The sequence below is a fragment of the Monodon monoceros genome, unplaced genomic scaffold (assembly GCF_005190385.1).
Source record: "Monodon monoceros isolate NGI ecotype Baffin Bay Population unplaced genomic scaffold, NGI_Narwhal_1 Super_Scaffold_20, whole genome shotgun sequence".
In the NCBI taxonomy this organism is placed as follows: domain Eukaryota; kingdom Metazoa; phylum Chordata; class Mammalia; order Artiodactyla; family Monodontidae; genus Monodon; species Monodon monoceros.
The window spans coordinates 113,859,567-113,887,115 of NW_021703777.1; positions in this window are offsets into that span (position 1 = coordinate 113,859,567).

Below are 27,549 nucleotides of genomic sequence, written 5' to 3' on the forward strand. Positions count from 1 at the left end.
TCTTTGCTGCATTTTTTCAGTTTTATTGAGATATATTTAACTTACATCATTGTACAAGTTTAGGGTACACAACATAATGGTTTGATTTACAACTGTAGTGAAGTGATTACCTCAATAAGCTTGGTTAGCATCCATCATTACCTATAGATAGAATTAAAAAGTCAAAAAAAAGTTCTGGTGATTAGAATTCTTAGGAACTACTATCTCGTCTTTCAGATATGCCAAACAGCAGCCTTAACTATAGTCATCATGCTATACATTACATCCCTATTACTTAATTTCTCTTATAACTGGAAGTTTGTACACTTTGACCACCTTCCTCCAATTTTCCTGCCCCACACCCTCTGTCTCTAGTAACCACAAATCTGATCTCTTTTTCTATAAATATTTTTTAAGATTCCACATATAAGTGAGATCATACAGTAGTTGTCACTTTCTGATTTATTTCACTTAGCATAATGCCTTCAAGGTCCATCATGTTATGGCAAATGGCAGATTTCCCCGTTTTTGTGGATGAATAATATTCCTGTGTGTGTGTGTGTGTGTGTGCATATGTGCATGTGAACTTCTTTTCCCATTCATGTGTCACTGGATATTGAGGTTGTTTCCACATCTTGGCTGTTATAAATAATGCTGCAGTGAATATGGGTGTAGAGATATCTTTTCCAGTTAGTGCTTTTGTTCCCTTTTGTTATATTTCTAAAAGTGAAATTGCTGGCTCATAGGGTAGTTATATTTTTCAGTTTTAGAAGATTCTCCATGCTGCTTCCATAGTAGTTGCACCAGTTTACAATCCCACCAACAGTGCACAAAGGTATCCTTTTCTTCACAATCTTGTCAGCATTTTTTATCTCTTGTCTTTTTGATGATGGTCGATCTAACAAGCATGAGATGATATCTCATTTTGGTTATGATTTACATTTCCCTAATAAATAATGATTTTGATCATCTTTCATGTACCAGTTGGCCATTAATATATCTTTGAGGAAAATGTCTATTCAGGTCTTTTGTTCATTTTTAATTGGATTTGTAAAAATATTGAGCTGTATAACTTCTTTGTATGTATTGGATATTAACCTCTTATTGATATATGGTTTCCAAATAATTTTTCCCATTTTGTAGGTTGTCTTTTTACCTTGCTGATTTTTTTTAAATTCTAGGCAGAAGTTTTACAGTTTGATGTAGCCCCACTTCTTTATTTTTGATTTTGCTGCTTGTGTTTTAGGTGTCATATCCCAAAAATCATTGAAAAGACCCATATCAAAGAGTTATTTTTCTATTTTTCTTAGTCTGTCATGGTTTCCAGTCTTACATTTCAGTCTTAATCCTTTTCAAGATCATTTTTGTGAGTGGTTCAAGATAGGGGTCTAGTTGCATTCTTTTACATGTGAATATCCAAGATGGTCTTTTCACCATTGAGTATTCTTGGCTCTCTTGTTAAATCTAGTTGGCTGTATATACTTGAGTTTACTTTTGTTCTCAGTTCTTATTTCTGTTTCACTGATCTATTTGTCTGTTTTTATGCCAGTACCATACTGTTTTAATTACTATAACTTTATAGTATAGCTTGAAATCAAGAAGTAGGATGACTCTCACTTTGTTTTTCTTTCTCAGGATACTTTTGTTATTCAGGGTGTTGCAATACATATTTTAGAATTGTTTCTCTGACTTCTGTTTAAAAAAAAAATCATTTGGAATATTGATAGGGATTGCATTGAATCTAAAGTTAGCTTTTGGACATTTTAACAATATTAATTCTTCCTATTCATGAACACAAGAAACCTTTCCATTTATTTGTGTAATCTTCAATATCTATCATCAATGTCTTATAGTATTCAGAGCAGAGATGTTTAACCTCCTTGGTTAATATTATTCCTATATATTTTATTGTTTTTGATGCTATCATAAATGGGATCATTTTCTTTATTTTTCAAAAAATATATTAGTATGTACAAATGTTACTGATTTTGGTGTTTATTTTGTATCCAGCAACTTTAATGAATTTGTTGTTTAGATCTGATAGATTTTAGTGGATACTGGGATTTTCTAGATATAAAATTATGCTATTGGCAAATAGAATTTAACTTCTTCCTTTTTAATTCCAATGCTATTTATTTATTTGTTTGTTTGTTTGCCTGATTGTTCTGGCAAGTACATCCATTACTGTGTTGAATAGGAGTGTGAGAATGTTGGCATCCTTGTGTTGTTCATGGCCTTAGAGTAAAAGCTTTTAACCTTTCACCATCGAGTATGTTAGCTGTGGGCTTATATATACACATTTTATATATATATATATATATATATATAAAATGTGTATATATATATGTATATGTATATATATATGGCTTTATTATGTTGAGGTACTTGTCTTCTATACCTATTTGTTTAGAATTTTTATCATGAACAGATACTAAGTTTTCTCAAATGCTTTATCTGTGTCTATTGAGATGATTAAATGATCCTTTTTCTTGCATCATGTTAATGTGATGTATCACATTGGTTTGTATACATTGAACCATCCTTGCATCCCAGGTATAAATTCCACTTGATCATGGTGTTTGATCCTTTTAATGTGCTGCTGAATTGAGTTTGCTTGTATTTTCTTCAGAATTTTTCCATCTGTATTCATCAGGAATGTTGCTCTGTAGTTTTCTTGTCTGGTTTTCCTTTTCTGGCTTTGGTGTATAGCTAATCTGGCCTTCTAAAATGAGTTCAGAAGTTTTCCCTCCTTTTCACTTTATTGGAAGAGTTTGAGAAAGATTGGCATTAATTCTTTAAATGTTTGGTAAAATTCATCAGTGAAACTACCTGGTCCTGAGAGTTTCTTCATTGGGAGATTTTTGATTACTGGTTAAATGCCCTTACTAGTAGTCTATTCAGACTCTCTATTTCTTCCTCATTCAGTCTCGGTAAGAATTTTTTTCCATTTCTCCTGGGTTGTCCAGTTTGTTGGTGTGTAGTTCATAATATGATTATTTGTGATTTCTGTGATATCAGTCGTAACGTCTCCTTTTTCATTTATACTTTTGTTGTTTTGGTCCTCTTGTCTCCTTGGTTAGTCTAAAGTTTTGTCAAATTCATCTTTTCAAAGATAAGTCTTTTCAAAGATAAACAAAACTAAGAGTTGAATAGTTATCTTTTCTGTTTTTCTACTCTCTATTTCAATTATTTCTGTTCTAATTTTTAGTATTTCCTTCTGTTAATTTTGGGCTCAGTTCATTTTTTTCTAGTTTTTATTAGGAATAGAGTTAGATTGTTTTGGGGGATGTCTCTTGCTTAATTTAGGCATTTATTACCATGAACTTCATCCTTAGAACTGCTTTTGCTGCATGCCATAAGTTTTGGTATGTTGTTTCTATTTTTGTTTGTCTCAAGATATGTTTAAATTTCCCCTTCAATTTTTTCTTTGATCCATTGGTTGTACAGGTGAATGTTGTTTAATTTCACATATTCTTGAATTTTGGAGTTTTCCTCTTGTTATTGATTTCTAGATTCATTCCATTTGTAGTCAGAAAAAATAACTGATACTCGGTATCATTTCAATCTTCTTGAACTTCCTAAGATTGTTTTGTGGCTATTGACTATCTAGATAGTATTCCATGTGAACTTGAGAAGAATGTGTGTTCTGCTGTTGTCAGATAGAATGCTCTGATAATGTTTGTTAGGTCCATTTGGTCTATGGTCTTGTACAAATTCACTGTTTTCTCATTGATTCTCTGTCTGGATGATCTGTCCCTTGTTGACAGTGGGGTATTAAGGTCTCTAACTATTTTGGCATTGCTCAAATTTCTCACTTTAGCTCTGTTAATTTTTGCTTTATGTGTTTAGATATTGGGTGTGTAAATATTTACAATTATATCTTCCTGATGGATTGATCCCTTTATTATTATATAATCTTTTTTTTCTCGTTTTACCATTTTCGGTTTAGTTTATTTTGTAACTACTCCTGCTTTTACTTCTTTTACTTCTCCTCCCCTCACATGTTAGGTTATGGATTTTACAGTTGACATTTTTTTATATTTTCTAACTAACAAGTTATTGTAGTTATGTTTATTTTTACTACATTTGTTTATTTTAACTTGTAAACTAGAGTTGTTAAGTGAATTACAACCACCATTACCATGTTATAGAATATGACTTTGACTATATATTTAGCATTACTAGTGATTTATGTTTTTACAATGTTAATTCGTCCTTTATTTCCACTCTATAAACTCCCTTCAGCATTTCTTCTAAGGCAGGTCTAATAGTGATGAGCTCCCTCAGCTTTTGTTTTTTCAGTAATGTCTTTATCCTTCCTTCATTTCTGAAGAATAGCATCACCTGGTATTGTATTCTTGGTAGACATGGGGTTTTTTTTCAATATTTTGAATATGTCATCCCATTCTGTTCTGACCTGAAAAGTTTCTATTGAGAAATTCACCCATGGTCTTATGAGGATTCCCTTGTATGTAACTTTTCTCTTTTCTCTTCCTGATTTTAAAATTCTTTCTTTGTCTTTGATTTTTGATAATTATAAGTGTATTGTTGAAGTCCTATTTAGTTTAAGCTATTTGAGATACTCTGTCCCTCTTGTAACTAGATGTCTATTTCTCTCTCCAGGTCTGGGAAACTTTCAGCCAGCATTGCTTCAAATAAACATTCCATTCTTTTCTCTCTCTCCCCTCCTTCTGGAATTTCCACGATGCAAATACTGTTTCTTTTCATTGTGCCCTATAAGTCCAAGTAGGCTTTCTTCACTCATTTTATGTTTATTTTTACTTTCATATTTATTTATTTATTTATTTTGCTTCACTGACTATAGATAATCTCAAATATTCTCTCTTCCAGGTCACTGATTTTTTTTTCTTTTGTGCGGTCAAGCCTGCTTTTGAAGCTCTCTATTGAATCCCTCAGTTCATCTATGTTATCTTTCAGCTCGTATTGTGTTTACTAAGATCTCTGGGTTTTGTAATGATTTCTATTTCTTTGTTGAACTTTTTTGTTTTGTTTATTCATTGTTTTCCTAATTTTGTTGTCTGTATATTGTTATAGATCCCTAAACTTCTTTAAGAGGATTATTCTGAATTCTTTTTCTGATAGTTCATAGATCTCCATTTCTTTAGGGTTAGTTTTTAGAACTTTATTAGTTTCTCTTGCAGTGTCATATTTAGGCATTTTTTGTGTATGTGATTCTTCATTTCTTACAATGTTATCTGCACATTTGAGTAAATGGTCTCCTCTTCCAGACTTGGCAGATTAACTTTGGCAGAGACAGTTCTTCACCAATCAGCTCAGCTTGGGTTTCTGGACATGGAGGCTGGTATTATCCTGGGACAGGTGGGTTGGTCTTGCTATCAGAATCTTTTGGATGATGCCATTGTTCTAGCTCTGAGATGGGGGTGTGGTGGATGTGCCACTGACTGAGAACTGCTGGATAGGACTGCTGGCTTGGTTCCCTGTCCTAGTGAGGCTTCACCATTGCCTGGATTCTCTGGTCAGGCTTACTAGATGGTTGTGACTGTGTACAATATTTAGCAATAGGTGTGATTATGAATTAGCTTCCCTGCCCTGGGTGGGGTGCAGCAGGATGGCCCAGGGTCTGTATGACTCATTGTTTGGGGACTCAAATCAGGCAAGAGTGTACACCAAATTCCATGACAGGTGAGGCTACTGGCTTTGCAGACAAGGAAAGCCATGGGCTGTGCTCTATGTTCATGTGCCCTTGTAAGCAGGGCTGTTGGATGTGCTATGTAACTTCCCATATGCTCTGATAAGGTTCCCCTGTCAGCAGGCTGAAGGCTATATTCAGCAATAAGTGAGAATACAAATTAGTTTTCCTACTGAGACTCAGTTGGAGAAGCAGTTTCAAAGCCACTAGGGTACTTTGTTTGTGGTCATGGATCAAGCCAACCCATGCCCCAAGTTCCCTGGCCAGACAGTGTTAATGATTTTGCTCTGGGGGTCATCAGCTCAGCCTACCTTCTTCTCTGCTCAAATGTTGCTGTGTTACACAGCAACTTCCAGGTGTACTTGTGAGTCCTTCCTGTCAAATGGAGTCGGGTGCCTCGCTCCACAGTGAGTGGAGCTATGACTTAGTTCTCCTGCCTGGGAAGGACTGGAAGGGATCACTTCAGGCAACTCCCAAATTTTCTCAAAGAGGCTTTCTGGTTGTGAGCTCCACAGCAGGTGAGGCTACACATCAGCTCTTTTGCCTGTGCATGGTTGACAAGGTTCCGGGACCAGCAAAACTTCTCATTAGAGGACCAAATCAAGCTGGCTTGCACCCCACTGAGTTCTCTGGTGAGATTGTACACCAGCTTGGTTCTGAAGATGAGTAAATCTGCTGTTTGGGACTACTACTTAGACTCTACAGGTAGGAACTCTGTCTACTGAGATCCAGGTGCTGTTTTTTGCAAGCCCTCTCCTCCATTCTCCATCACAATCAGATACTCAGTGGTTGAGTCCCACAGATTTCCCTGCAATCTCCATGGGGCAGAACCAGAGTAGGGGGTCCCATGAAGCCATCCACAATGTTGCTGTGGTGGATGTCATTCCTGGGCTCTTTTCTCACTGGAGAAACAGTATGCTCAGGGGAGGTCTCTCAGCCTGATGTTGTGCACCCTTGGGAGGGGCAATGCAGTCAGCTTGTAGCTATTCCTCTTACCTTTCTAACACAGTCTGTCTTTTTCTCTGTGGTTCCAGGGTTTAGGAGTCGTGGTTCCAGCCTCACTCCTGGGTTCTATGATTCTCTCAGTGGTGCATTATCCATAAGTAGTTGTTAGCTATTCTTCTTTTGAGGGAGAGCAAAATCAGGAATGACCTATATCACCATCCTGTTAATGTCATGCCCCAGCTACATGTTTTTCTCACGTAAATTTATATTTTTAACTGACAATAATCTGAGCTGAAGTATTTGTTTCTCTACTTGGGTGATTCTGAGATTTATCCTTTTGAGAATGGCTGGTTGATAAAATGATAGCTGTCCCCATTCCTTTTTCCCATGTTGAAACTAACTTATAAAAATGTAGGTATGGGGCTTCCCTGGTGGCGCAGTGGTTAAGAATCCACCTGCCAATGCAGGGGACATGGGTTCAAGCCCTGGTCCGGGAAGATCCCGCATGCCGCGGAGCAGCTAAGCCCGTGCGCCACAACTGCTGAGCCTCGCTCTAGAGCCCGCGAGCCACAACTGCTGAGCCCATGTGCCACAACTATTGAGGCCCGCGTGCCTAGAACCCGTGCTCTGCAACAGGAGAGACCACTGCAATGAGAGGCCTGCGCATCGCAGTGAGGAGTGGCCCCCACTCGCCATGGCCAGAGGGGATCCATGTGCAGAACAAAGAACCAATGCAGCCGTAAATAAATAAATTTATTTAAAAAAAAATGTAGGTATGTGGGTCCACATAACTAACTCTTAGTTTCCATATGTTCTTATTTGTAATTCAGCATGTCATTTAATTATATTGATAATTTCCTTATACAATATCAGGCTTTGCTTGTCTTTTTGACAGAGTTTTCCAATGAACTTTTGATACAAATTGATGTTTCACAAATATATGAATATTAAAAATTGGTTAGGTAGCTGACATGTGTGACTTTCTCTTTCCAATTATCAGATTGAAAATCAATCATAAAAGTCTGACTATTGTACAGTGTAAACCTCCAGATATCTGAAATAACACCCAGGTCTCCATATTTTCTTTTCTAGGTTGGTACACCTAGCTTTGACAATAGTTCCCCATGTGGTATGGTTTTCATTCCTTTAATATATCAAACACAAGAATCAACATATTTAATATAAAACTTTGCTTATTATAATACAGTGTTTTACCAAATCATATCATAAAACATCATTTGCATACAGTATTGTGAGTTTAGGTATAATTCAAACTATATGAATACTTCAGCAGTCTGATTTAATGTGAAAAATAATAGGTTATTTTATGGACAATGAGGAAACTTATGAGAAATGAAATGAAGCCTACCACTAGGTTTTCACACATATGTAGAATAGTCTCACTCAAAGGTGGAGAATTCTAGGAGAAAATTAACCTTGGGGTAAGTAAGAAACAGACATGAGTGAGCTGAAGTAAAAAGTGAGTGAGTGAATGAATGGATTGCTGTGTTACTTAATTAAATAATTAAAAGCAGACCCCCCAATATCTTGAGTACAGGTTGGTGAGTTCAGGCTCACATCACAGAGGTCAAGTAACAGAGCCTCACTGGAAAATAAACAAGGGGAAGCATTAACTATTTCCACTTAATGTGCTTATTTTCTGAGAATGTTTCTCAGTTGATTTTCTTTGACTTTCAACATACAAAATTATTAAATTTTAAAATGTAAATTTTACTTCTTAATAATTTTTATCTTTATTTTTTCTTTATTTTGACAAGTAATTCAAAAGTAATGATAAATAACAATGGCAAAAACGGGCAACCTTATTTTTTGTTCTGACTTTATTGAAAATGCTGTCATTATCTCCTCATAAACAGGATCTTGTATTTTGGGTTGATAAATACTTACACATGTATTATCATGTAGAAATATTATTCTTCTTAAGGGCCTGGTTTCTTAATGTTGTCCCTACAAGTATAGATACTGGTGGCCTTCCAAAAACATGCATTATAATGTCATATGCTACAACATAAATGAACCTCAAAATATGCTAAGTGAAATAAGCCAATCACAAAAGGACAAATATTGTATGATTCCATTCATAGGAACTATCTAAAGTAGTCAAAATCATAGAAACAGAACGTGAAAAGATAATTGACAGGTACTGGTTAGAGAGAGGAAGAGAAATTAGTATTTAGTGGATACAGAGTGCGTGTTGCAAAATGAAAAATTCTAGAGATCTGTTGTAAAGCAATGTAAAAATACTTAACACTACTGAAATGTATGCTTAAAAATGGTAAAGATGGTAAATTGAATGTGATGAAATTTTTTTATCTTTCTCAGTGGTTAGCTGAGTCCCTCTTGTTTGTAAGAGACTAGAGGTCTTCAAATAAGCTCAGAATTCTTTCCTTCCCATATTTATATATTTGATTTCCTCCTTATCTACTCTTGTAAGTGAGATCCTCTTTTCCACGAGGCTGACTCTCTACTTGATAATTTGTTTGTACTTTATTTCAAACTCACTGGACCCTTACTCCTTCCATCATCAGGTATCACCTTAACACTTCTAAAGTTCTCAGTCTTCTAGATCCACATTTCTTACTACAAATACCCATACTTCTCTACATTTATAAACATGAAATAACTTTTCCTCCCATTCATTAAAATATCTAAAATAAGCTTCTGAGGAGTTTACATTTGGATTTCTTTTGAAATAAAGGACTATATTCTGAAAATGGATTTTTAAATATCAATGATAATGCCTTAATTGTCAGTGATAATCGCTTAATTGACAATCCCTCAAATTGTCATACTTTATCACTTGATCCTTTGTAGCACTGAACACTTTGGAGTCCTCCTTTTTAAAATGCTTTTCTTCATGGTCTTTATATAGAAATAGTATGCTGAGTTACCTTGTATCCCTAGGATTTCTCCTGTTTCATTTCAATACCTCATCTACCAATTCTTAAAATGTAAGTCTTTCTAAAATTAAAGCCGTAAAATAGATAGCTAGTGGGAAGCAGCCACATAGTACAGGGAGATTAGCTCGGGGAGACACAAGAGGGAGGAGATATGGGGATATATGTATATGTATAGCTGATTCACTTTGTTATAAAGCAGAAACTAACACATGATTGTAAAGCAATCATACGCCAATAAAGATGTTAAAAAAAAAAAAAGTAAAGCCAGCTTGTCTGTTCATGTCATGGTTTTCTCTTTGAAACCTTAATTTATTCTTCATCAGCTCTTTGTGGAACAATCATGAACCTGTATGTCTCTAATTTTCCTGAAACCAATCTTGTCAGTTGCTTATTGGTATTTCTCATTGGTTGTCCAGTCATCACATTAAACTCAACATTTTGTGAATTACTCTTATCTTTGTCCCTCACACCATATTTCTGCACTGATATATTATGTTCAGCTTAAAGCAGAAAAGGCAAGTACTAATTTAAATATACCATGGGGAACATAATTCAAGAATTGAATAATGTATCATTTGCAGTATATTATTCAAGTAAAAGATGTCCTGATTGCATGCATAGATATATCTATGTATCTATCTATGTATCTATATGTATATATCTAAGTGTATATTTAGAGTCAAAGAATCTTCTTGTTACATAACCTATGAAGACTAGTTTAGCTCCATTTTGGCCAATCTACTTAACTTGAAGTACATTGTGAAAGGAAAGCAATTTTACCTATAATTTGGGTTAAAAAGTACTTTTCCTGAAATTCCCAGAAACTCCTGGCTTTGAAATTTCCAGTTCCAGCTTTGTAATATCAACCAGATAGTTGATTACATAAAAATCATTATAGGGGCTTCCCTGGTGGTGCAGTGGTTGAGAGTCCGCCTGCTGATGCAGGGGACATGGGATCGTGCCCCGGTCCGGGAAGATCCCACATGCCGCGGAGAGGCTAGGCCCGTGAGCCATGGCCGCTAAGCCTGCGCCTCTGGATCCTGTGCTCTGCAACGGGAGAGGCCACAACAGTGAGAGGCCCGCGTACTGCAAAAAAAAAAAAAAATCATTATAGTATAGTTAATACTGTATTATTGGATTTGCTAATGAAAAGCAAAGCAAATACATTGAAATGATAGAAAATGCCAGTTGAATTATGATAACTAAAGATAGTAATAAAAGGAATGAGGAGGTTTTTATATTTGAGAAATTGTTCTGCCATTTAATCAAGAAGAATGAAAAGGAGATATTGAACCTAAAGTTCTAAGAATTAAGTTTAAAACTCATGTAAACAAAAAAATCAAATGGCATTGAATACACAATAAATCACATTTAAAAGTATTATAATAAATTTTGGGGAAACAAAGTATAAATGATGGCCAAATATATAATCATGAAATTTATAGCCACAAGAATTTACCAGCTGAGTGTTTGTTATAATGGGAGATTGGAGTCCAACCAACAAACCAGAAACCACTTTAAGACTTAAAAACAGAATGTATGTAATGCATAGAATTAGACAAGTAATGGAGGATCTGAGAAGCCAAATAGCCATTAGGCCACCCTGATATTAGCGAGAGCAAGAAATCACTCTCACCCCTTGGACAGAAGGACAAAATGAGGAGGAAGTGTGTCTGAAGCCAGACTCAGTTGTAGAAGTTGGAGCTATGGCAGGTCCATGGACAAGACCTTAAGCCACTGAAGAGAATTAGATGCAGTGGTATGCACTATTAGAAACAGAGAACAATGGTGAAATATTCATCTTTTCACTTCCTCTTTCCCTCAACTCTCTAAATGTTGCCTCCAATTGGATAAACTCAAGGGGAAATGAGCTCATACAAAAGCTGGGAATAGTTTTCAGTGTTCAACCTCCTGATGTGGAGTAGAGGAGACAGATCTGGGGTCACGCTCTGAGGACAATCAGCCCCTGAGCCAGTGCAAAGGGTAATATGTAATATAAAATGTTATAAGTGAAATAGCCTTTATTAATTTCAGTATCATTATATTTTTAAAATGTATAACTCTAATTTATGTTATTGTTCATGAAGTAACACTATAAATAAATGTCTTCAAAAGAGCAGTTTGGGGGTATTTATTGCATCTGAAATTACAAGAAATTCTAGATAATAAAAAACAGATATAACTAATTTTTTAAAATAAGTATATACAGCCTAATTCCACATCATTTCTCCAAAGTGTTCTGTTGGCTTTAGTAAACTTTTTTTTTAAAAAAAAGGGAGGCTTTTAAAGGCATTAAAGCGAAGATGCCAAGTAGGAGGTTGATATATGAGTGTGAGTCTTGGGTAAGAGTTAGGGCTAGACAGTCCCCGTACATGGTTAAAAGGGAGTGAAAATTGCTTTTTTATAAAAATTTGTTTTATTTTACAGAGAACACTTAACATGAACTCTACCTTCTTTTTTTTTTTTTTTTTTTTCGGTATGCGGGCCTCTCACTGTTGTGGCCTCTCCCATTGCGGAGCACAGGCTCCGGACGCGCAGGCTCAGCAGCCATGGCTCACGGGCCCAGCCGCTCCGCAGCATGTGGGATCTTCCCGGACCGGGGCACGAACCCATATCCCCTGCATCGGCAGGCGGACTCTCAACCACTGCGCCACAAGGGAAGCCCGAACTCTACCTTCTTAAGGGATTTTTAAATATACAATGTATTGTTGACTATTGGGATAGATACTGGCAACTACCATTACATTTTTTTTGATTCTATGAATTTGTTTTGGCACTTCATATAAGCAGAAGCATGCAATATTTGTTTTCTGTGATTGGCTCATTTCATTTAGCATAATGTCCTTCAGGTTAATCTATTTTGTCACTTATTACATAATTTCCTTTTTTTAACAGACTGAATAGTTTTCCATTGTATGTATATACCACATTTTCTGTATCCATTTATGTGTTGATGGAAATTTATATTGGATTAGTGCTACAGTGAATGTAGGAGTACTTATATCTTTTTGAGCTCCTGATTTAAATTATTTCAGTAAATACCCAGAAATAAGACTGCTATATCATATGCAGAAATACCATACGGTTTTCCAAAACAGGTGTAACATTTTACATTCCCACCAACAGTGTACAGTTGTTCCAATTTTTCCACATTCTCGCCAACCCCTGTGGTCTTTTGTTTTTGTGATAATAGCTATCCTGATGGGTGTGAGGTAATATTTCATTGCTGTTTTGATTTGCAATTCCCTAGTGATTTAGTTATGCAGAGCATCTTTTCATAGACCTATTGACTATTTGTATGTCTCCTTTGGAGAAATATCTATTCAAGTCCACTGCCCATTTTTTTTAATCAGGCTATGTTTTTATTAAGTTGTAGGAATTCCTTACATTTTTTGGAGACTAACCCTTATCAGATCTATGATTTGCAAGTATTTCCTCCTATTTGGTTAGGTTGTCTTTTCACTCTGTTGATTGTTTCTTTTGTTGTAGAGAGGCTTTTTAGTTTGATGTAGTCCGAGTTGTTTATTTGGGGGTTTTCTGCCTCTGCATTTGGTGTCATATACATGAAATCATTGCCACAACCAGTGTTATGAAGCTCTTTCCCTATGTTTTCTTGTAGTAGTTTTATAGTTTCAAGCCTTCTATTTAAGTCTTTAATCCATTTTGAGCTGATATTTATGTATGATTAAAAAAGCAAGTCCAATTTCATTTTTGTCATGTGAATATCTAGTCTTTACAAAACCATTTGTTTTCCCATTGTGTATTCTGGACACCATTGTGAAGATCACTTGATTGTATATGTGTGGATTTATTTCTGGAATCTATTCTGTCCCATTGTTCTACATGTTTGTCTTTATACCATTATACTGTTTTGATTATTGGAGACTTGTAATATACTTTGAAATCAGGAAGTATGATACCTCCAGTTTCATTCCTTTTCTCAAAATGTATTTGGTTATTCATGGTATTTTATGGTTCCATATGAATTAAAGAAGTGTTTTGTTTCTTTTTTTCTGTTTCTGTAAAACAATGCTGTTGGGATTTTGATAGAGATTACACTGAATCTGTAGATCTCTTTGGGTATATGTAGACATTTCAACAGTATTACATCTTCCACTTCATGGACACATTTGATGTGTTTGTGTCAATTTCTTTCATCAGTGCTGTGTAGTTTTTGGTATACAAGTCTTTCACTTCCTTAGGTAAGTTTATTCCTAAGTATTTTTTCTTTCTGGTGTTATTGTAAATGGTATTTTTTAAAATTTATTTTTCAGATGGTTCATTGTTAGTGTATAGAAACAAAACTAATTTCACCTCTAACTTTACTGAGGAATAATTGACAAATAAAATTATATATATTTAAAGTATACAAAAGGATGATTTATATGTATATATATGCATGCTTTGGGGAGTGATTACCAAGATCAAGATAACTAACACATTTAACACCTCAAATAATTAACTCTGTGAGTATGTGTGTGTGTGTGTGTATGTGTGTGTAGAATGTTTAAGATCTACTCTCAGCAGGTTTCATGTATACAATACCAAATTATTAACTATAGTCACCAGCTGTACATTAGATCCTCAGAATTTATTCTTACAACTAAATGTTTGTACCCTTTTACATACATCTCTGTTTCCTCCTCCCCCAACTTCTGGCAACCACCCATTCTATTCTTTGTATGCAATCAGCTTTTATTTATTTATTTTAGATTCCACATATAAGTGATGCCATTCAGTATTTGTCTTCTTCTGTCTGGCTCATTTCATTATTGATTTTTTTCTGCAACTTTACTAAATTTGTTTATTAGTTATAATAGTTTTTTAATGGAGTCTTCAGAGTTTCTATACTTGAGGTCATATCATCTGCAAAGCAAGGACAATTTTACTTTTTCCTTTCCAATTTGGATGCACTTTCTTTATTTTCCCTGCCTAACTACTCTGCCTAGGAGTCATATTACAATGTTGAATAGAAATGGCAACAGTGAGCATCTTTGTCTTGTTTCTGGTCTTAGTAAAAAAGTTTTCAGTTTTCTAGTGTTGAGCATGATGTTAGCTGTGGGCTTATCCTGTATAGCCTTTATTCCTTCTATTCTGCTACTTTCAACCTAATTTGTTGAGAGTTTTTATCATGAAAGGTTGTGAATTTTGTCAAATATTTTCCTACATTTATTGGGACAATCTTTTGATTTTCTTAATTCTTTATTCTGTTAATGTGGTATATCATATTAATTGATTTCCATATGTTAAACAATCCTTGCATCCCAGAGATAAATCCTACGTGGTCATGAAGTATGATCCTTTAATATACAGTTGGATTCAGTTTGCCAATATGTTGTTCAGGATTTTTGCAACTATTTTCATCAGGAATATTGGTATGCAGTTTTCTTGTGATGTCTTTGCCTGGCTTTGGTGTTAGGGTAATGCTGAACTCATTAATTGAGTTTGGAAATGATCCAACCTCTTCTATTTTTGGAGGAGTTTGAGAAATATTGGTATTAACTATCTTTAAGTGTCTGGTAGAATTCACCAGTGAAGGCAGCTGGTTGGGGGCTTTTCTTTATTGGAATGTTTTTGATTATTGATTTAATCACTAGTTAAATGTCAGTTCATACTTTCTACTTTTTCATAATTCAGTCTCGGTGAGTTTTATGTTTCTAGCAGTTTATTCTTTCTAGGTTATCCAATTTGTTGGCATATAATTATTCATACTAGTATCTTAGATCCTTTTTATTTTGTGTCATCAATCTTCTCTCTTTTTTCTTACTGTAGCTAAGGATTTGTCAATTCTACATATCTTTTCAAAAACCAACTTTTAGTTTTACTGTTTTTTTCTGTTATTGTTCTATTTTCTCTTTCATGTATATTTGCTCTAATCTTTATTTTCTTCCTTCTGCTAACTTTGAGCTTAGTCTTTTTTCTTTTTGTAATTTCTTGAAGTGTAAAGTTAACTTGTTTAAGAATTTTTAGAACAATTTTAATGTAGGCATTTAAGGCTATTTAATTCTCTCTTAGTAGTACTTTTTCTGCAACCTATAATTTTTCATATGTTGTGTTTTCATTTTTATTTGTCTAGAGGTATTTTTTTAATTTCACTTTTGATATCTTCTTTGATCCAATGGTTGTTCAGGAATGTGTTCTTAATTTCCACATATTTGTGAATTTTTCAATTTTTCTTCCGCTATTGATTTCTAGTTCCATTCCACTCTGGTAAGAAGAAGTACTTGGTATGAATTCAATCTTCTTAAATTCAAGACTTGTTTGGTGACCTAACTTGTGATCTATCCTGGAGAAGTATCAGTGTGCACTTGAGAAGAATGTGTATTCTGTTGCTGTTAGGTGGAATATTCTGTATATGTCTGTTAGGATTATTTGATCTACAGTGTTGTTTAAGGTCACATATTTTCTTATTAATCTTCTCTCTGGAAGTTCTATCCATTAATGAAAATGGGGTATTAAAGTATTTTACTATTATTGTACTGCTATCTATTTCTTCTTCACTTCTGTCAACATGTGCTTCATATAAATATATGCATATATGTATTTATAATATATATTATTTATATAAAATAGCATATATTATTTATAAGTATACATTATATGTGTATATGTATTAGATATTATATATGTATGTAAGTGGATATATAAAGGTATATATAAATTTATATGCATCTATATATGCACCTAGCACCAGAGCCCGTTGATTGAATAGATATTTGTAATTATTATATCATCCTTCTTGTTGACCCTTTTATCGTTATAATGTCCTTTGCCTCTTGTGGCAGTTTTTGACTTAAAGAGTATTTATGTGATAAAAGTATAGTCATCCCTGCTCTCTTTGGTTATTGATTACATGGACTATCCTTTTATAGTTGGCTCTTCAGATATGTGGTTCCTCTACATCTGCTTATTCAACCAACCCTGGACTGTGCAGTACTACAGTATTTACTATTGAAAAATACCCACATATAGGTGGACCTGCACAGTTTCAACCCATGTGTTCAAGGATCAACTATAGTTGGGTTTTGTGTTTTTAATCCATTCAGCCTCATCATGTCTTTTTTATCCTGAAAGTAGTTTTATTTTTATTAATAATATTGAAATTATTTTTTAGCTCTAAAATGGAGCCTCTCGTACCCAGGGCACCAGTTCATAAAAAAAAAACCTTAAATAACTTTCATGTCCCTGTAAATGATCTACTTGACCAGAAACACAGTACATATATCATTACATATATACCCAAAGGCCAAGCCAGTTCTGAACACTATATTTATTTCCTTGTTCATTCCCATCCCAAACAAGGTTGATTATGTGGCCTCCAGTCAATAAGATACCTTCTACTTTTTATTTTCCTTTTTTAAATTCTTTTTTAATTAAGTATAAATGATTTACAATATTACATTAGTTTCTGGTTTACAGAATAGTGATTCAGTATTTTACAGGATATACTCCATTAAAAGTTAATACAAGATAATCATTATAATTCCCTGTGCTATAAAATATATCCTGTTGCTTATATATTTTATACATAGCAGTTTATGTCTCTTAATCCCATACTTCTAATTTGTGCCTCTCCATTTCCTTTCTCCTTTGGTAACCACTAGGTTATTTTCTATAATTGTGAGTCTGTTTCTGTTTTGCATATACATTCATTTGTATTCTTCTTTACATTCCATGTATAAGTGATAGAGACAGACAAATACTGTATGATGTCTGATTTATTTTAATGATCATAATATACTCTAGGTGCATCCATGTTGCTGCAAGTGGACGAATTTTATTCTTTTTAATGACGGAATAATATTCCATTGTGTGTGTCACATCTTTGTCCATTTGTGTGTGTGTATATATGTATATGTATGTAGTCTATATGTGTATATATAGACTTTTATATGTATATATATAGTCTCACATCTTCATTCATATGTTGATGGGCATTTGAGTTGCTCCAATATCTTGGCTATTGTAAGTAGTGCTGCTAGGACATTGGGGTTCATGTAACCTTTCCAATTAGTGGAGTTGCTGGACCATATGGTTGTTCTGTTTTCAGTTTTATCAGGAACCTTCATGCTGTTTTCCATCATGGCTGCACTAATGTACATTCCCACCAATAGTATGTAAGGGTTCCCTTTTCTCCACATTCTCTCTAAGATTTGTTATTTGTAGATTTTGTGATGATAGCCATTATTACAGGTGTGAAGTGATATCTCATTGTGCTTTTGAATTGCCTTTCTCTAATAATTATCAATGTTGATCATCTTTTCATGTTCCTGTTAGCTATCTGTATGTCTTCTTTAGAAAAATGTCTATTAAGGTCTGCTACCCATTTTTTGATTGGGTTGTTTGTTGTTTTGATCTTGAGTAGTATGAGCTGTTTATGTATTTTGAATATTAACCACTTGTCAGTCAAAGTATTTCCAAATAGTTTTTCATTCTGTAGGTTATCTTTCAGTTTTGTCATTGATATCCTTTGTTGTGCAAAAGATTTTTTGTTTAATTAGGTCCCATTTGTTTATTTTTGCACTTATTTCTTTTTCCTTAGGAGACAGATCCAAAAATATATTGTTATGATTTATGTCAAAGTGTTCTGCCTATGTTCTCTGCTAGTAGTTTTATTGTTTTAGGTCTTACATTTAGGCCTTTAATCCACCTTGAGTTTACTTTTGTATATGCTGTCAGGGAATGTTCTAATCTTATTGTTTTACTTCTAGCTGTCCAGTTTTCCCTGCAGCACTTTCTGAAGAGACTGTCTTTTCTCCATTGAATATTCTTATCTCCTCTGTTGTAGATTAATTGACTATAAGTTCATGGATTTATTTCTAAGCTCTCTATTCTGTTCCATTGTTCTGTGTGTCTGTTTTTGTACCAATACCATACTGTTTTGATTACTGTAACTTTGTAGTATAGCCTAAAGACAGGGAGGGTGATACCTCCAGTTTTGTTCTTTTTTTCTCAAGAATATTTTGGCAATTTGTAGTTTTTGGTGAGTTCATAAGAATTTTATGATTATTTGGATTAGTTCTGTGAAAAACATCAAGGGTATTTTGATACAGATTACATTAAATATAATGTAAATATATAAATTGCTTTGGGTAGTATGGCCATTTTACAATATTAATTCTGATCAAAGAGCACAGGATTTCTTTCCATTTCTTTGTATCATCTTCAATTTCCTTCATGAATGTTTTGTAATTTTCAGAGTAAAGGTCTTTGACATACTTGGTTAAGTTTATTCCTGGGTATTTATTTTTCTTGATGTGATTTTATTAATGTTTGTTTTTTACTTTTTCTCTCTGGTATTTCATTATTAGTGTACAGAAATGCAACAGACTTCTGTATGTTAATCTTGTACCCTGTAAATTCATTGAATTTGTTTATTAGTTCTAAAAGATTTGGGGTAGAGACTTTAGGCTTTTCTATATAAAGTATTATGTCATTTGCAAATAGTGAAACTTTTACCACTTTCCTTCCAATTTGGATGACTTTTATCTCTTTTTCTCATCTGATTACTGTGGCTAGGACTTCCAATACTATGGTAAATTGAAGTGGTGAGAGTGGGCATCATTGTCTTGTTCTTAAATTTAAAGGAAAGGCTTTAAGCTTTTTACCAGTGAGTATGATGTTGCCTGTGAGTTTGTCATAAATGGTCTTTATTATGTTGAGATAAGTTCCCTCTATACCCACTTTGCATAGAGCTTTTATCATGAGTGGGTAATGAATTTTGTCAAATGCTTTTACTGCATATATTGAGATGATTTTTATTCTTCCTTTTGTTAATGTGGTGTACCATATTGATTGATTTGAGAATATTGAACCACCCTTGTGACCCTGGAATAAATTCAACTTGATGATAGGGTATGAGCCTTCTTGTATATGTTGGATTCACTTTGCTAGTATTTTGTTGATGATTATTTTTACCTATATCCATCGAAGCTATTGGCCTCTAATTTTCTTTTTTGTAGTCTGTTTGTTTTGGGGATCAGGGTAATGGTGACCTCATACAATGAATTGGGGAGGTTTTCATCTGCTTCAAATTTTTGGAATTGTTTTTGAAGGATAAATATTAGTTTTTCTTTATATATTTGGTAGAATTCACCTTTGAAATCATCTGGTCCTGACTTTTGTGTGCTGGGAGTTTTTGAATTATGTATTTGATTTCTCTCTTAGTGATCAGTCTGTTCTAATTGTCTCTTCTTGAGTCAGTCTTGGCAGGTTGTGTGTTTCTAGAAATTTGTACATTTCTTCTAGGTTGTCCAATTTGTTGATATATAATTGTTCATAATTTTATGATATTTTTGTATCTCTGTGGTATTAGTTGTTATTTCTCCTCTTTCATCACTTATTTTGTTTATTTGAGTCCTTTCTTTTTTCTTCTGGTAAGCCTGGTTAAGGTTTATAATTTTATTTATCTTTTAAAAAACCTGTTCTTGGTTTTATTTATCTTTTCTAATTTTTTTCCTACCTTATTTGCTTTCTGATCTTTGTTATTCTCTTTCTTCTGCTGACTTTGGGATTTGTTTTTTCTTTTTCTAATTTTTCTAGGAGGTAATTAGGTTGTTTATTTGAGATTTTTCTTGTTTCTTGTGAAGACCTGTATTGCTATGAACTTTCCTCTTAGAACTGCTTTTGCTGCATCCCATAGAATTTCGGGTATTGTTTTTTTCACTGTAATTTATCTCGATGTATTTTCTGATTTCCTCTTGATTTCTCCATTCACCCCTTAGTTTTTCAGTACCATGTTATTTAGTCTCTAAGTGTTTGTTCTTTTCCAATTTTTCTTTCTCTAGATTAATACTAGTTTCATACTGTTGTGGTCAGAAAGTATTGTTGATATGATATCTATCCTCTTAAATTTGTTGAGACTCCTTTTGTGACCTGCATATGATCTGTCCTGGAGAATGTTCCATGTGCACTTGAAAAAATAAAAAATATGTATTCTTCTCTTTTGGGGTGTAATGTCCTGTAGATATCTATTAGGTCCAAGTGGTCTATTGTATCATTTAGGACAGTTTTTGCCTTATTGGTTTTATGTCTGGATAATTTGTCCATTGATGTTACCAGGGTGTTAAAGTCCCCTACTATGATTGTATTATTGTCAATTTCTCCTTTTATGTCTGTTAGTATTTGCTTTATATATTTAGGTGCTCCTGTATTGGATATCTATATGTTAACAAATGTAACATCCTCTTCTTGTATTGATCCCTTTATTATAAAATGCTCTTTTTTGTCTTTTGTTATAATCTTTGTTTTAAAGTCTATTTTGCCTGATATGAGTATTGCTATCCCTACTTTCTTGTCATTTCCATTTGCAGGAAATATCTTTATCCATCCCCTGACTTTCAGTCTCTGTGTATCTTTAGCCCTGAGGTGAGTCTCTTCTAGGCAGTATATTGAAGTGTCTTGGTTTTTTATCCAATCAGCCACCCTATGTCTTTTGAGCAGAGCATTTAGTCCATTGACACTATAAGTAATTATTAATAGATATGTACTTAGTACCATTTTATTACTTTTTTTCTGCTTGTTTTTATGGTTTTCCCTTTTGGTTTCTTTTTCCTTTTTTTCATCTTTTACAGTTTGATTTTTTTGTTTTTTTAGTAGTATGCCTGTGATCCTTTCTTTTTGTTTTTTGTATATCTCCTGTAGCTTTTTGATTTGTGGTTCTGTGGGGTTCCTATATCCTGATCCAAAATGTTTAAAACTGGTAGTCATTTAAGCTCAAACACATTCTAAGAGATCCACATTTTTTACTCCTCTCACCACATTTGTCTTTGATGTCATATTTTAATCTTCATGCTTATCCCTTAGCTGTTTATTATAGTTAGAGCTGCTTTTCTCTTTTTTCTTTTCATCTACATATCTTCAATTCTTACTATATATTTGCCTTTCCTATTGGAATTTTCCCTTTTTCCTATAGATTCTTACTTCTTTTCCATTTAGAGAAAACTCTTCAACATTTCTTTCCAGATGGGTTTAGTATTGATGAATTCTTTTAGTTTTTGTTTGGCTGGGAAATTCTTTATCTCTCCTATCCTAAATGATAATCTTGCTGGGTAGAGTATCCTAGGTTGCAGGTTTTTCTGTTTTAGGACTTTGAATATATCATGCCACTGCCATCTGGCCTGCAAAATTTCTACAGAGAAGTCAATATATACCCTTATGGGGATTCCCTTGAATATGACTCTTTGTTTTTCTCTTGCTGTCTTTAGAATTCTCTCATTATCTTTAATTTTGCCATTTTAATTATGATATGACTTGGTGTGGGTCTGTTTGGGTTCATCTTGTTTGGGACCCTCTGTTCTTCCTGTACCTGGATATCCATTTCCCTCTTCTGCATTGAAGTTTTCAGCCATAATTTCTTCAAATATATTTTTGATCCCCTTCTTGCTTCTCCTTCTGGAACCTGTATAGTGCAAATGTTGTAATGATCTAAAGATCTCTTAGATTGCTTTCATTTTTAAAATTTTGTTCTTCTCTCTGTTATTCTGATTGGTTGGTTTCCATTATTCTGTCTTCCAAATCACTTATGCATTCTTCTGTATCACTTACTCTCCTTTTCAGTCCTTCTAGTGTGTTTATTTCAGCCATGGAATTGTTTTTTACATTTTCTAGTTCCTCGTTTAAATGGTCAGTGTTTAGATCAATTCTTTTTACCATTTCAGTTAACATTTTTATTACCATGTTCTGAATTCTTTACCTGGTAAAGTGTTTATTTCTGTTTCATTATTTTTTCAACAGTTTTCTCTTGCTCTTTCAACTAAGAGTAGTTCCTTTGCCTTTGCATTTTACTTATCTTTCTCTGCCTCTCAATTTATGTGAAATGGTTACCTATTGTGGTCTTGAAGAGGTTTTCTTATGTGGGAACATCCCTATGCAGACTGCATGTGCCCAGTGCTTTTGGTGGGAGGGCTGGATTTGTGGTGGGTGCCAGTTTAGTCTTTCCTCAGCATGTGCTGGCAGCTATCACCTTGGTAGTGGGTGGGTTTGGAGATGGAGTCATTAGAGACTGGCACCAGGTGTGAGGTGGGATGTCCTCTCTGTTTAGTGCCTATCATTGCCCTGTCAGGGGTGGGGTTTGATCCCAAGTTGCTGGAGCAGAAGCCCTGATGGTTGGACTCGGGCTGGTTCTATTTCCTTTAAGTGTATGAATTTTCCTCTCCTTGTACCTGGACCTCAGCCCCAGTGGAGGGGAGTGCTGAAAGAAGTGGGGCCTGTGCACATACAGAGGTCTGATGCACTGCATGTGTAGGCATCTTCAGCTCTGCTCAGGTGCAACTCACACTTGAGTCTTTTCCCTTTTCCTGGACATCACAGGGCTGCACTGTGGTATGGTTTGAGTGGGGCTGGAGAATTTGCTTGGCTTGAGCTGGGGGCACTGGGCTGAGGCACAATGTGAGATGGTCAAGGGAAATCTGTCAGCCACTAGAGCAGACCTCTCCCTGCACTGTCTCATGGGCAATACCCCCTTGTCTCTAACAGCTGATCACTATCCCCAGCCTCCACCACTCCCACACTGTTCTGGCACCACTCTGCACATGAGGCAGGGCCCATAGAGTTTCTCTGCATGTATGGTAGGGTGGTGAGCTGTGGCCCTGCATCTGCCATAAGAAATCTGGGCTGCTTTGGGGCACCACTTATGTAAATGCCAACAATGGCCGCCACAGTCCAACACAGGGTCTACCCTGGGACTGGGTTGCCTTTTCTTCCCATTTTTGAGTCTTTTACCCAGTCCTGGCTGCTTCAGATCCAGTGCCATGCTGTAGTTTGGAGTGAGTGGAACTGGGGTGTTCACTCAACTCAGGCTGGAGCACATGGCAAGTCCATTGCAAGAAACCTGCCAACTGCTAGGGCCGACCTCTCTTCAACCTGCCTTGGGGGCTAGCCTACACATGCTACTCATGAGCAGAGTCCAACCTTCTCCAGTCTTTCTATCTGTCACATCAGCTCTCCAGCCAGCCAAGGGGGTTTGTCTCTTCCATGTAGGACCCCAGACTTAGGATGTCCAGTCTGTGGCTCAATTTGCTAACTCCCCCAGGTATGTGTCTGCCAGTACAATAACCCTTTTCCTTTGAGTCTCCTCCTACCTGCACAGGTCCTGACCAGATTGCCTTTCTTCCCTTCCTACACAGTTACATGTGTATCTGTTTTACAGCCTTTGCTGTACAGGAGTCTTTCTGCCATTTTCATTAGTTTTCAGTGAGAATTTTTTCACATGTAGATACATTTTTGATGTGTTCACTGGGGCAAGTTGAGCTCCACATCCTCTTACTCCACATCTTGATCACCCTCACTATGCCTTTTGATTGGGGAGTTTAATCTATTTACATTTAAATTATTAATAATTATTGATAGAAAATAATTTACTATTGTCATTTTGTTGTTTTCTTTGGTGTTTTAGTCTTTTTTGGGGGAGGGGAGAATCTTTTCCTCTCTTGCTATCTTCCTTTGTGTTTTCCTGAATTTTTTTATTGATATGCTGCAATTCTTTTTTGTAACTTCTTTAGCTATTTTATGTGTGTGTGGGTTACATTGGGACTTACATAAAATATAATATATTTTAAGCTGATAACAATTTAAGTTCAGTTCCACACAAAAACTGTTAACTTCTCATCCACCCATGTTTTAGGTGTTGTCACAATTAAAATCTATTTATGTTGTGTATCTTTAACATATTTTTAGTTATAGTTATTTTTAATATTTTAACTTTTATACTAGAATTAAGTTATTTACCCACTACCATTTCAGTAATATAGTATTCTGTAACATTTTGTATAAGGCTGGTCTAGTGATTGGTTATGAACTCCCTCAGCTTTTGTTTGTATGGGGAAGTCTTTATCACTCCTTTATTTTTGAAGGACAGTTTTGCTAGATTTTGAGAGGCATTTTTTTCTTTCAGCCTTTGAATATATCATCCCATTCCCTTTTTGCCTGCAAGATTTCTGCTAAAAAATCTGTTCATGACGCTTTGGAGAACCCCTCGTATGTGACAGTTGCTTTTCTCTTTCTGTTTTCAAATTTCTGTCTTTGACTTGATAATTTGATGTTAATTTGTCTCTGTGTGGATTTCTTTGAGTTCATATTATTTGGTTATTTTTCAGCTGCTTGCGTCTGGATGTCAACTTCCATCCCCAAATTTGGGAAGTTTTCAGGCATTATTTCTTGGAATAAGCATCCTGGTTTTTCCCACCTCTCCTTCTGGGATTGCTATAACGCATATATTGTTTCACTTCAAGGTATCTCTTAAGTCCCATAAAATTTATTCACTTTTTAAAAAATCATTTTTACTTACCTGACTGAATTATTTCTACTCATTTGTTTTTGAGTTACTGAACCTTTGTTCTGTTTGATCTAGTATGATATTGAAACCTTCTAATCAATTTTTCAGTTAAGTTATTGTGGTCTTCAGCTCCATGATTCATTTAGTACTTTTTAATATTTTCTATTTCCTTGTTGAAATTCTCTATTTGTACATACGTTGTTCTCTTGAATTTTGTGCGTGTCTTTGTGAGAGTCATTTTATATTTTCTGTCAGATAAATCATATAACTCTCTTTCACTAGAATCAGTTTCTCAGGATTTATCTTGTTCCTTTGTTTGGAATACCTTTGTTTGGAATACCTAATTCTTCATTTTTCTTGACTCTTTGTTGCTGTCCATGCATTGGACAAAGCAGGCATTTCTTTAGTCTTCACAGACTGGCACCTCTCCTTGTCTCAGTGCTGGACTTGAAAGAGATTCAAAGCTGACAAGAGAGAATCTAGTCCTCTGGGCAGCCTCAGAGAAGTCTGAATGCTTGATAAACAGATCAACTCTTTCCCTCTCCAAGGGGGAAGCTGAGAATATCATTTTTGCCTGTCCACTCTGTGCTGAGCAGGGAATAGGAACAATGGTGTCTGCCAGCTCAAGCCACTATCTTTGTTCTTCCCTGGGCAGCTGTATTGTGCTGGAACAACAGACTTTCAAGAATGCCAAGACAGAAGCCAGGCCTCTGTGTATCTCCATTGGAAAATGTGGGGTGCTAGATGTATAAATGGAACCTTTCTCCTCTTGAATGAAAGTGAGAGGTAGGGAGTTTCTTCCTGATTATGACACTTTGCCAGGGGTAAGAGTCTTCAGCCAGCAGGTATCTTGAATCTCCCTACTTGCTTTGGTGAGTCTGACTTTGGGTTCTCCTGGAACTGCAAGAGACTCTCAATTAGTTTCTGATTTCTCAAAAAGTGCATGTGTCCATGAATTGTTGCTGAATTTGTGTGTTTGTGGAGGACTGTTCCAGGGCTTTCTACTAGGCCATCTTGCTAATGTAATTCCTCTGACATTTTTGACCATTGTTTGATGTGGGGGACAAGGCTTTTTGTATAAATATGATTGATTAATATAATAGAAATTCTAGCTGAGCCTTACTAATATCACATCATCTATAATGTTCAGTTTTGGTTTATTTCATTTTTTTGCAAGATGTGGTACATATATACAATGGAATATTATTCAGCCATGAAAAGGAATGAAATTGTGCCATTTGCAGAGACGTGGGTGGACCTAGAGACTGTCACACAGAGTGAAGTAAGTCATAAAGAGAAAAATATCATATAGTACTGCTTATATGTGGAATCTAGAAAAATGGTACAGATGAACTTAGCTGCCAAGCAGAAATAGAGACACAGTTGTAGAGAACAAACATATGGATACCAAGCTGGAAAGGGAGGGTGGGATGAACTGGGAGATTGGGATTGATATATATACACTACTATGTATAAAATAGGTAACTAATGAGAACCTACTGTATAGCACAGGGAACTCTACTCAATGCTCTGTGGTGACCTAAATGGGAAGGAAATCCAAATAAGAGAGGATATATGTATACATATAGCTGATTCACTTTGCTGTACAGGAGAAACTAACACATCATTATCAAGCAACTATACTCCAATAAACATTAATAAATGTTTTGGTGTATTTCAATTCAATAGGTTGATTTACCCTTGAGTAATCAATACAAGTATATAGTACTTCATAAATTTCACAAGATTTTCCAGTCTTTTGCTATTATCCTGTCCACATATAATGCTATAATTACTTTCAAAATATTTGACTTACTATCAGGTTTTATTTTTAAAACAGAAGTATAGAGAGCATGTCAATGAAATGAGTAGGATAATAGGAGGAAAGAAGAGCTTCTATGAATACAAATATAAATGTATCAGACATTACTGCATTCTCTGAAGACATTATTTATATTATTAGCATTCACCAAAAACCTGTAAGGTAACTCAGGAGCCAAATTAAAACAAACAAACCCTAATATATAGAATGATTAAGCAAATATCTGAAGTTAACCAGATATGATACAATCAATACTTAAACTCAGAGCTGTCCATTTTTTCCCTATGCCATTTGTTTCTCCATAAAATATATACTTTATAATAACATGAAATATTCTTTAATTTCAACTACATTATTACAGTTAGTTTTGCCTTTCTATTTTAATAGAAAAATGTTACAGTTAATAGTTCTTATATTTTATCAGCTGTACATTGAATTTCAAAACATTTAAATATTTTCTAACAGTAATACCTTATTGTTTCATGAATCACATGTAAGGTAGTTTAATGTTACATGAAGCCAGAAAATCATATATTTTGCATACACAATAACCACTTTCCTAACCTTCTTATTTCAATTGAAGTATTTTCAGACAGAAGTAATACAATTTATGTTTAAAAATATCTTTTCATCCTCTTTATTATTTCTTTAGTCCACACTAACTTAATGTACCCAATACCCTCACAACAAGTTCACTAACCTCCATGTTTGCATCCTTACAAAATTCTCTATCCGCATACTAGAACTTCTAATGGAAAATTAGATCATATCATTCCCTACTCTCTGGCTTCCCATCACACTGTATAAAATTCCCCAATCTTTGCCTTGACCTACAGTCAGCTTTAGAATCTGGCCTAGCCCCTTTCTGTGAGAATACATCATGCATTTCTCCCTCCCTCACCATGTAGCAGCAGGGCTAGCTCTTGTTTCTTCCAAA